This window comes from Xenopus tropicalis, chromosome 4 (assembly GCF_000004195.4).
Source record: "Xenopus tropicalis strain Nigerian chromosome 4, UCB_Xtro_10.0, whole genome shotgun sequence".
NCBI lineage: Eukaryota > Metazoa > Chordata > Amphibia > Anura > Pipidae > Xenopus > Xenopus tropicalis.
In genome coordinates, this window is record NC_030680.2 from 12,337,426 (window position 1) to 12,347,647 (window position 10,222).

The 10,222-nt window shown below is 50.3% G+C and overlaps 1 long non-coding RNA gene across 1 annotated transcript; it reads left to right on the forward strand.

Annotated features, from left to right (window-relative positions):
• Positions 1-885: 885 nt before the first annotated feature.
• LOC116410266 lies at positions 886-1,221 on the forward strand. The gene is made up of 2 exons (XR_004222220.1): positions 886-927; positions 1,015-1,221. It is a non-coding gene; the product is annotated as an uncharacterized LOC116410266 (long non-coding RNA).
• Positions 1,222-10,222: the final 9,001 nt, after the last annotated feature.

A 10,222-nucleotide genomic window follows, 5' to 3' on the forward strand; every position in this document is an offset into this window, starting at 1 on the left:
GGAGCAGGCGACGCTCTGCCACAGGTAAGCAGCAATGGGCACAATATGTTATGTTTATATGTTGTGTTGCGCTGCAATAAGGAGTTTAACTGAACTGAGTTTAATCCCCTTTTTCTGTATTCCCATTAGGACTGTCAGGAGCCTGAAAAGAGCCAAGATGACGTAAGCAGAAAAAATACCTTTTACAAACTTTGCGTTCAGTTGCGCTGTGAAATATTTGTTTCTGATCTTCTCTCTGTTTTATCCAGGAAGAACATCATCATTCGTCGTCATTCCCCTTCCACCATTGCTATCACTGCAAGGTAAGCAGAAAATAATCAATGAACGGAAAAGTGCAATTAAAGACATTGTAAAGATTTGTTTTATCATATTCTGTACTGATCTGAGTTTTCTTATCTTAACCAGGAGAATCGAAGGGGCATGCCTCCGTGTCAGCCCATCAAACTCTTTGGGGTAAGCAGCAAAGACAATTATATTACAATTTCAATCCCGGCATCAGATCGCCCTACAGAACATTCACTTTAGCATCTTCTCTAGGGAACTGAGTTAATGTAGTTCTGTGGGGCTGAATTAATGGGAATAGTTTTATAGGTTGGGTTAGACTGCAAAACGCAGACTGTCGTCTAAAGATTGTAACTGACTTTATTTTTAATCCCCTTTTCCTGTCTTTTCAACAGCCAACATCATCGGAGGAATCCAGTGACAGTGACCATTCCTGTCACTGTGAGGTAAGCAGAAAATAATCAATGAACGGATGAAAGTGCAATTAATGAAATGTTAAAGATTTGTTTTATCATATTCTGTACTGATCGGAGTTGATCTCATAAAATAATGTTTTCTTATCTTAACCAGGAGAACCGAAGGGACATGCCCCCATTCGAGCCCTATTTTGATTCTGGGGAGTCATCAGGGGAGAGCAGTGACAGTGTAAGCAGAAAAAGAAAACTGTTACAAACTTTGTATTCATTTGCCCTGTGAAATATTCATTTTTCATCTTCTCTCTTTTATAACCAGGATGAACAACTGAGCGAGGAGGGAGCCCCCTCCGAGCTAATCTGGATGAGCTCTCTGAGCTCACTGTTCTTTGTGTGAGGTAGGGATAATATTACCTACTGTACCCATTATATATATTACTGGCTCATTTGTTGGGGAATTGGTTAGTTCTTCTACATTGAATAAACTCACATATCAAATTCTCTTCTTATTTATTAATATGGAAAACTCTTTCACATAAAAAAAACTCAAATACCTCGAATTAACTAATTTGTAAAAAATATGGCACGACTTTGCCCAGGGCAACTCCCATTTACTTCTATATAAACTCACTCGCATTTAGATGAAGTTTTACATTGGAGTTTTAAGGTTTTTTGCACTTAATAACAGACATTTGAGCTTTTGAAGCATAATTCTAATTTGAGGTTCTTTGAGTGAAAAATATCTTAAATTGTGAAAAAAAAATCAAACTCGAACTATTTATAAATTCCCCATATATGTGAGAACCCGACTAAAATGTTACCTAAGATAATGGTACCCCAACAATGAATTATTCCTTGTCCTTTATATATTTATTTCAACATTTTATCTAATACACTGAATTCATATGATAAATCCTTTTTCTCTTCCTCAGGTGGAGCAAAAACATCTGCTGAGCTGTAACACCTGCTCTATCTAGTAGAATTAGGTCTGAAGCAACTGGACTTTTCCCAGTTCATCTTGGAAACGTTTCCCCAACACATCCGCGCGGCTTCTTCAGTTCAGATGGCAGGTAGGGAATTCCCCGGCACTTGAACCCTTGAGGGTAGTACACTCACAGACATCCAATCACAATGGTTCTATTGAACGTATTCAGTTAGGGGTTGGCTGAAACTGACAGGGGTAAGAAGGTGAGATCCAGTCACAGTGGTACCATGATTCTTATTGATGAGGGTGTTAATCCTTCAAAGTACATGCCTGGAGGTGTGAAATGCTGTGAAACCGCCGGGGTAAGGGTGTCAAAGCGCCATTGTATGTTGGTGACAAACAGAGTGAGGAAACGGCTGAAACAAGGCACCACCCTTCACAGCAGAACAAAGATAAATCCAGAATAAGTTTGTTCCTTACTGGGCCTGTGTCTCAATACCACCTACTTCAAGCACAATGGAGTTTTCTATGGACAAAAATATGGTGGTGTTATGGGTTTGCCGGTGTCTCCAGTTCTACTGAACTGGTTCATGGAAAAAGTGGAAAAGAAAGCCCTGGGCACCTTCAAGGGAACTGAAAGAGCAGTACTTGCTTTTTGATTCCCACCGCCCTTTGGAACATAAAACTTGGCGTTATTAGGACTTGACACTATTGGGCTGATACAGCAGAACAAAGCTGAGTCCAGAACAAGTTTGTTCCTTACTGGGCCTGTGTCTCAATACCACCTACTTCAAGCACAATGGAGTTTTCTATGGACAAAAATATGGTGGTGTTATGGGTTTGCCGGTGTCTCCAGTTCTACTGAACTGGTTCATGGAAAAAGTGGAAAAGAAAGCCCTGGGCACCTTCAAGGGAACTGAAAGAGCAGTACTTGCTTTTTGATTCCCACCGCCCTTTGGAACATAAAACTTGGCGTTATTAGGACTTGACACTATTGGGCTGATACAGCAGAACAAAGCTGAATCCAGAACAAGTTTGTTCCTTACTGGGCCTGTGTCTCAATACCACCTACTTCAAGCACAATGGAGTTTTCTATGGACAAAAACATGGTGGTGTTATGGGTTTGCCGGTGTCTCCAGTTCTACTGAACTGGTTCATGGAAAAAGTGGAAAAGAAAGCCCTGGGCACCTTCAAGGGAACTGAAAGAGCAGTACTTGCTTTTTGATTCCCACCGCCCTTTGGAACATACAACTTGGTGTTATTAGGACTTGACACTATTGGGCTGATACAGCAGAACAAAGCTGAATCCAGAACAAGTTTGTTCCTTACTGGGCCTGTGTCTCAATACCACCTACTTCAAGCACAATGGAGTTTCCTATGGACAAAAACATGGTGGTGTTATGGGTTTGCCGGTGTCTCCAGTTCTACTGAACTGTTACATGGAAAAAGTGGAAAAGAAAGCCCTGGGCACCTTCAAGGGAACTGAAAGAGCAGTACTTGCTGTTTGATTCCCACCGCCCTTTGGAACATACAACTTGGCGTTATTAGGACTTGACACCATTGGGCTGATACTGTGGCACGCAATGCTGAAGAGAAGGAATACAAACCTCTAAAAGGAGCTCTGAGAACTTGTGGGTCCCCAGACTGGGCCTTTATGGAAACTAAATGAGAGACAGGTAGCGATGAGCAAGTTTTGTCGGCAGGCATGGATTCACAGCCATTGGCTCATCAATAAAGACAGGCAAAGAGACCAGGCCAACACACTCCTAACCGAATAAGTTCAATGGAATCGCCGTGATTGGAAGTCTGTGACTGTTCTGTTCCAGTCGTACTTTGAAGGATGAAAACCCGCATCAATGGGAATCATGGTACCACTTTGACTGGATCTTACCTTCTTACCCCTGTCAGTTTCAGCCAACCCCTAACTGGATACGTTTAATGGAATCATTGGGATTGGATGTCTGTGACTGTTCTACCCTCAAGGGTTTAAGTGCCGGGGAATTCCCTACCTGCCATCTGAACTGAAGAAGCCGCTCGGATGAGTTGGGGAAACGTTTCCAAGATAGACTCGGAAAAGTACAGTTGTTTTACACTTAATTCTGCTACAAGGCAGCCATCGGGGGGTGGGGTAGGGGCACAGGGGCCCATTTGTCATCCTCGGGCCCCACAATAACATCTTAATAACATCTGGTCCCCGATGGCTAGCCTCCTCTGCAGCAAAGGAAAGAAATATGGAATTCAGAAAACACTTGCAAGCGTTGGTAAGTGCATCTGATGCTAAATCAAATAGAAGTCGCCCTTCAAACAGAAGGCTGACAACAATATTAAATCTTTTCTCTTTTTATAAAGAGATTTATACAATAAACGTTCCATTGTTGTGTGACATTGAGCAGCTCTGTTTGCTTATTAGAGAGACAGGGAAAGGTTGGGGGAACAGGGAGGGGGGACTGGAGTTTTGCTTTGCTGAGACACCCGAGAAACTATGGGGGGGGCATTTACTAACCGGTGGTTTTAGAAACTCACATAAACTCCTGAAAGTTATTTGATTAAAAAAAAAAACAATCAATGATTTATTAAGAATCCTTAGTATTAATATCTAAGGAATAGCAGCAGTTTAAATGTAAACCAAATGAAAGTCTATAGGTGAAATTTGATTGGCTGTTGTTGGCTCTGCCCACTTTTCTAAACTTGGGACGCAGTCACCCAGTGACAAAATGTGCAAAGTTTGGGAACCCTGGCATTTCAATAGGTGAAATCTGATTGGCTGTTAGTGGCCCCACCCACTTTTTCAAAACTAAAAGTGCAGTCCCCTAGTGACCAACTGTGAAAAGTTTGGGGACCCTGGGGTTAATACTGTGAGAATGGCAGCAGGTTGAATTTCCCCATTGAAAGTCATTAGGTAAAATCTGATTGGTTGTTCACAGCTCTGCCCACTTTTGGGCATCCAACAATCATCATATTTTCAATCAGACGGACCCCATGACTATGTGCTTCAAGTTTGGGGGGTGCAGCGTCAAAGCTGTAAGTGTGGCAGCAGTTTGAAATTCTTCCCTGTCAATGTCAATGGGATAATTGGGGGGTTCGGAGAGGCTCCCCAAGAAGACGGGGGGCGGGATCCCTTAGAAACACACAAACAACCTGCTCCGCTATATTGCGAAGAAGTGTGGGGAGTTTGAGTGTTGTACCCCTAAAACTGTAGGAGGAGTAGCGTTTAGAAAATGGGGGGCGCTAAGAATAAGAATAAGTGGAACAGTATTTGGGGGTTCCCAACCCAACACAATAAAAGGTACAGGAGACAGGAGTTGGGGGACTGAGTTTACTATTGGCCCAAACATGGAATTAAATGGGGATATTGGGAAATGGAACTCATCGGGCTGATATTATTGCTATGGGCCTTTGTATTCAGTTCCCGGCCGACCCCCCATCTCAGAACTTCCCTCCTTCCAGTAGGGGGAGTAACGTTACACAGTCAGTAGGGGGAGTAACGTTACACAGTCAGTAGGGGGAGTAACGTTACACAGTCAGTAGGGGGAGTAACGTTACACAGTCAGTAGGGGGAGTAACGTTACACAGTCAGTAGGGGGTGTAACGTTACACAGTCAGTAGGGGGAGTAACGTTACACAGTCAGTAGGGGGAGTAACGTTACACAGTCAGTAGGGGGAGTAACGTTACACAGTCAGTAGGGGGAGTAACGTTACACAGTCAGTAGGGGGAGTAACGTTACACAGTCAGTAGGGGGAGTAACGTTACACAGTCAGTAGGGGGAGTAACGTTACACAGTCAGTAGGGGGAGTAACGTTACACAGTCAGTAGGGGGGAGTAACGTTACACAGTCAGTAGGGGGAGTAACGTTACACAGTCAGTAGGGGGGAGTAACGTTACACAGTCAGTAGGGGGAGTAACGTTACACAGTCAGTAGGGGGAGTAACGTTACACAGTCAGTAGGGGGGAGTAACCTTACACAGTCAGTAGGGGGAGTAACGTTACACAGTCAGTAGGGGGAGTAACGTTACACAGTCAGTAGGGGGAGTAACGTTACACAGTCAGTAGGGGGAGTAACGTTACACAGTCAGTAGGGGGAGTAACGTTACACAGTCAGTAGGGGGGGTAACGTTACACAGTCAGTAGGGGGAGTAACGTTACACAGTCAGTAGGGGGAGTAACGTTACACAGTCAGTAGGGGGAGTAACGTTACACAGTCAGTAGGGGGAGTAACGTTACACAGTCAGTAGGGGGGAGTAACGTTACACAGTCAGTAGGGGGAGTAACATTACACAGTCAGTAGGGGGAGTAACGTTACACAGTCAGTAGGGGGGATTCCTGCTGGATCAAACCAAAGCAATACTGACGTAGATTATTGATCCAGGTAATATTATTACCCCATTTATATACCCCAGTAAGTAGAGTAATAACCCCCACATACAGCTGCCAATATATATATCCATTAAGCTCCCCCACCTTGTACCCCACCGGGGCAATCATAGTCCAGGTACAGTCACTGAAAGGAGGGTACGGCTTCTGTGTATCCGGGGCTGGAGAAATTCCCACCGGCACGGTCAGAGTTCCGCCGCAGCTCACTGATTGCAAAGAGGGGTTTGAGGGAAACATAAAATATTAATATTGGTATAAATATCAAAGCTTGGAACTATATAACTAATATAGTGCTCCTAGCTACAGGCTGAGTTATACAGGGAACTCTGAGTATCACTCATGTATTATAAGGGATAATGTACCCCCTACTGTAAATGATAAGGATATTAGCAGTCACTGAGGGGTTCAGTAACCATATCAAGGCACAAGGCTGCAGGCTGAGTTATACAGGGAACTCTGAGTATCACTCATGTATTATAAGGGATAATGTACCCCCTACTGTAAATGATAAGGATATTAGCAGTCACTGAGGGGTTCTGTGCCCATATAAAGGCACAAGGCTGCAGGCTGAGTTATACAGGTCACAGAACTGCGAGTTGACTTCTAATATCCTCACATTTTACTTCAGGGGTACACTATTTATTAAAATACGCATGTTTCAGTGAGTCATGTGACATTACATCACTAAGCACAATTTATAAGTATACAATTTAATATAAATTACATTTAATATATATACCGGTAGTCTAATTATTATAATATATAATGTATATTATAATAATATTATAAATATATTAAATATTAGAAATCATCCAAGAGTTTCATGACCATGTAAAGGCACAAGGCAGAAGGATGAGTACTTACCGTATTTTTCGCCGTATAAGACGCACTTTTTCTTCCCCAAAACTGGGGGGGGAAAGTTGGTGCGTCTTATACGGCAAATACACACAATACACAAGGGAAACACTATGGCACCTCCTACCCATATGTATAAATACAAATATACAGAGAAGGAATGTTCTGGGCACACAATAAGCTGTACCCCCATACTGTACTGTCTAAGGGAAACACTATGGCACCTCCTACCCATATGTATAAATACAAATATACAGAGAAGGAATGTTCTGGGCACACAATAAGCTGTACTCCCATACTGTACTGTCTAAGGGAAACACTATGGCACCTCCTACCCATATGTATAAATACAAATATACAGAGAAGGAATGTTCTGGACACACAATAAGCTGTACCCCCATACTGTACTGTCTAAGGGAAACACTATGGCACCTCCTACCCATATGTATAAATACAAATATACAGAGAAGGAATGTTCTGGGCAGCAGGGAGGGAAAAGGGGGTAGCAGGCAGGGCACAGGGGGTAAGAGGTAGGGTACAGGGGGTAAGAGGCAGGGCACAGGGGGTAAGAGGCAGGGCACAGGGGGTAGCAGGCAGGGCACAGGGGGTAGAAGGAAGGGCACAGGGGGTAAGAGGAAGGGCACAGGGGGTAAGAGGCAGGGCACAGGGGGTAAGAGGCAGGGCACAGGGGGTAAGAGGCAGGGCACAGGGGGTAAGAGGCAGGGCACAGGGGGTAAGAGGCAGGGCACAGGGGGTAGCAGGCAGGGCACAGGGGGTAAGAGGCAGGGCACAGGGGGTAAGAGGCAGGGCACAGGGGGTAAGAGGCAGGGCACAGGGGGTAAGAGGCAGGGCACAGGGGGTAGCAGGCAGGGCAAAAAGGGTAGAAGGAAGGGCACAGGGGGTAAGAGGCAGGGCACAGGGGGTAAGAGGCAGGGCACAGGGGGTAAGAGGCAGGGCACAGGGGGTAGCAGGCAGGGCACAGGGGGTAGCAGGCAGGGCAAAGGGGGTAGAAGGAAGGGCACAGGGGGTAAGAGGAAGGGCACAGGGGGTAGCAGGAAGGGCACAGGGGGTAAGAGGCAGGGCACAGGGGGTAAGAGGCAGGGCACAGGGGGTAAGAGGCAGGGCACAGGGGGTAGAAGGCAGGGAACAGGGGGTAAGAGGCAGGGCACAGGGGGTAAGAGTCAGGGCACAGGGGGTAAGAGTCAGGGCACAGGGGGTAAGAGTCAGGGCACAGGGGGTAAGAGTCAGGGCACAGGGGGTAAGAGTCAGGGCACAGGGGGTAAGAGTCAGGGCACAGGGGGTAAGAGTCAGGGCACAGGGGGTAAGAGGCGGGACACAGGGGGTAAGAGGCGGGGCACAGGGGTAACAGGCAGGGCACAGGGGGTAAGAGGCAGGGCACAGGGGGTAAGAGGCAGGGCACAGGGGGTAGAAGGCAGGGCACAGGGGGTAAGAGGCAGGGCACAGGGGGTAAGAGGCGGGGCACAGGGGGTAAGAGGCTGGGCACAGGGGGAAAGAGGCTGGGCACAGGGGGAAAGAGGCGGGGCACAGGGGGAAAGAGGCGGGGCACAGGGGTAACAGGTAGGGCACAGGGGGTAGCTGGCAGGGCACAGGGGGTAGCTGGCAGGGCACAGGGGTAGAGGCGGGCACAGGGGGTAAGAGGCGGGGCACAGGGGGTAAGAGGCGGGGCACGGGGGGTAAGAGGCGGGGCACGGGGGGTAAGAGGCGGGGCACGGGGGGTAAGAGGCGGGGCACGGGGGGTAAGAGGCGGGGCACGGGGGGTAAGAGGCGGGGCACGGGGGGTAAGAGGCGGGGCACGGGGGGTAAGAGGCGGGGCACGGGGCGTAAGAGGCGGGGCACGGGGCGTAAGAGGCGGGGCGTAAGAGGCGGGGCACGGGGCGTAAGAGACGGGGCGTAAGAGGCGGGGCACAGGGGGTAAGAGGCAGGGCACAGGGGGTAAGAGGCAGGGCACAGGGGGTAAGAGGCAGGGCACAGGGGGTAAGAGGCAGGGCACAGGGGGTAAGAGGCAGGGCACAGGGGGTAAGAAGCAGGGCACAGGGGGTAAGAAGCAGGGCACAGGGGGTAGCAGGCGGGGCACAGGGGGTAAGAGGCAGGGCACAGGGGGTAAGAGGCAGGGCACAGGGGGTAGCAGGCGGGGCACAGGGGGTAAGAGGCAGGGCACAGGGGGTAGCAGGCGGGGCACAGGGGGTAAGAGGCGGGGCACAGGGGGTAGCAGGCGGGGCACAGGGGGTAAGAGGCGGGGCACAGGGGGTAAGAGGCGGGGCACAGGGGGTAAGAGGCGGGGCACAGGGGGTAGCTGGCGGGGCACAGGGGGTAAGAGGCGGGGCACAGGGGGTAGCTGGCGGGGCACAGGGGGTAAGAGGCGGGGCACAGGGGGTAAGAAGCGGGGCACAGGGGGTAAGAGGCAGGGCACAGGGGGTAAGAGGCAGGGCACAGGGGGTAAGAAGCAGGGCACAGGGGGTAAGAAGCAGGGCACAGGGGGTAGCAGGCGGGGCACAGGGGGTAAGAGGCGGGGCACAGGGGGTAGCAGGCGGGGCACAGGGGGTAAGAGGCGGGGCACAGGGGGTAGCTGGCGGGGCACAGGGGGTAGCTGGCGGGGCACAGGGGGAAAGAGGCGGGGCACAGGGGGAAAGAGGCGGGGCACAGGGGGAAAGAGGCGGGGCACAGGGGGAAAGAGGCGGGGCACAGGGGGTAAGAGGCGGGGCACAGGGGGTAGCTGGTAGGGCACAGGGGGTAAGAGGCGGGGCACAGGGGGTAAGAGGCGGGGCACAGGGGGTAAGAGGCGGGCACAGGGGGTAAGAGGCGGGGCACAGGGGGTAGCTGGCGGGGCACAGGGGGTAAGAGGCGGGGCACAGGGGGTAGCTGGCAGGGCACAGGGGGTAAGAGGCGGGGCACAGGGGGTAAGAGGCGGGGCACAGGGGGAAAGAGGCGGGGCACAGGGGGAAAGAGGCGGGGCACAGGGGGTAGCTGGCAGGGCACAGGGGGTAAGAGGCAGGGCACAGGGGGTAAGAGGCAGGGCACAGGGGGTAAGAGGCAGGGCACAGGGGGTAAGAGGCGGGGCACAGGGGGTAGCTGGCAGGGCACAGGGGGTAAGAGGCAGGGCACAGGGGGTAGCTGGCAGGGCACAGGGGGTAAGAGGCAGGGCACAGGGGGTAGCTGGCAGGGCACAGGGGGTAGCTGGCAGGGCACAGGGGGTAAGAGGCAGGGCACAGGGGGTAGCTGGCAGGGCACAGGGGGTAAGAGGCGGGGCACAGGGGGTAGCTGGCAGGGCACAGGGGGTAAGAGGCGGGGCACAGGGGGTAAGAGGCGGGGCACAGGGGGTAAGAGGCGGGGCACAGGGGGTAAGAGGCGGGGCAC